The sequence below is a fragment of the Otolemur garnettii genome, unplaced genomic scaffold (genome assembly GCF_000181295.1).
Source record: "Otolemur garnettii isolate 467f Iridium unplaced genomic scaffold, OtoGar3 scaffold00110, whole genome shotgun sequence".
Lineage (NCBI taxonomy): Eukaryota > Metazoa > Chordata > Mammalia > Primates > Galagidae > Otolemur > Otolemur garnettii.
Window position 1 is genome coordinate 3,303,370 of NW_003852505.1, and position 1,518 is coordinate 3,304,887.

A 1,518-nucleotide genomic window follows, 5' to 3' on the forward strand; every position below is an offset into this window, starting at 1 on the left:
TTTTTTTTTTTTTTTGAGACAGAATCTCAAGCTGTCACCCTGGGTAGAATGCTGTGGCATTATAGCTCACAGCAACCTTCAATTCTTGGGCTGAAGCGATCCTCTTGCTTCAGTTTTTCGATTTTTAGTAGAGTCAGGGTCTCACTTTTGTTCAGGCTGGTCTGAGCTCAAGCAATCCACTTGCCTTGGCCTCCCAGAGTGCTAGGATTACAGGAGTGAGCCACCGGCCCAGCAGCAAAATGGCTTGTAGCCACAAAATGGAAAACAAAATTTTCTCACATTTAAATTCTCATACCTTGTTGAATTAAGCTGTTAACTTTACATGTAATTAATCATACCTAGGTAACTATTCTGTCAAGGTAACTAGCTATAACTGGATATACTGGTTGAGCTTAGGATGTTGAAAAACCCATCCTTTTGACTTGGCGCCTGTAGCTCAGCAGCTAAGGTGCCAGCTACATACACTGGAGCTGGAGGGTTGGAACCCAACCTGGGCCTGCCAAATAACAATGACAACTACAACCAAAAAATAACCAGGCATTGTGGTGGGTGCCCATAGTTCCAGCTACTTGGGAGGCTAAGGCAAGAGACTCACTTAAGCCCAAGAGTTTGAGGTTGCTGTGAGCTGTGATGGTACAGCACTCTACTGAGGGCACCACAGTGAGACTCTGTCTCAAAAAAAAAAAACCATCCTTTTCACATCTAAATATTTATATATCGGCAACAGAGGTTGTCCTGTTGGCCTTGGATTCTCCTTACTCCTCCACAAATAAAATAGACTGGACAACTGAATGTAATTGTTAGATTCCTGCTCCGATCTCCAAGGAAAACTGGAAAACCTGTGGTGCACTGTTTGGTGCCTTGGAAGCACACCCTTTCCTACTGGAAAAGAAGCACAGGACCTTATTTTCCTTGCAACTGCAATGCTTCCACTTACAGAGATAATGCAACCAACTAATGCAAGCTCCGAGAAAAGCAAACTTAAGGCCTCTTTTGCAAAACTGACCTAGATGGATTTAAGACACCAGGATGTGAAGCATTGCAGGCATTTAAATGATTTATCAACAGCATGAATCAAGAAAAGTTAGCCAAACTTCAGGCTCAGGTCTGGATAGGGGGCAAGGGTACAGCTCACAGAAAGAAGGTGGTACACAGAACAGCGACAGCTGACGACAAAAAGCTTCAGAGTTCTCTTAAAAAAACTGGCTGTGAACAATATAGCTGGTATTGAAGAGGTGAACATGATTAAAGGTGATGGGACAGTTATTCATTTCAACAATCCCAAAGTCCAAGCTTCCCTCTCTGCTAACACCTTTGCAATTACCGGTCATGCAGAAGCTAAACCAATTATAGAAATGCTTCCTGGAATATTAAGTCAGCTTGGTGCTGACAGCTTAACAAGCCTTAGGAAGTTAGCTAAACAGTTCCCACGGCAAGTCCTGGATAGCAAAGCACCAAAACCAGAAGACATTGATGAGGAAGATGATGACGTTCCAGATCTTTTTTTTTTTTTTTTTT

The 1,518-nt window shown here is 42.7% G+C and overlaps 1 pseudogene; it reads left to right on the forward strand.

The window, feature by feature from the left end:
• The first annotated feature begins 1,069 nt into the window (after nucleotides 1–1,069).
• Nucleotides 1,070–1,499, forward strand: LOC100959152 (annotated as a pseudogene).
• The last annotated feature ends 19 nt before the right edge of the window (nucleotides 1,500–1,518 follow it).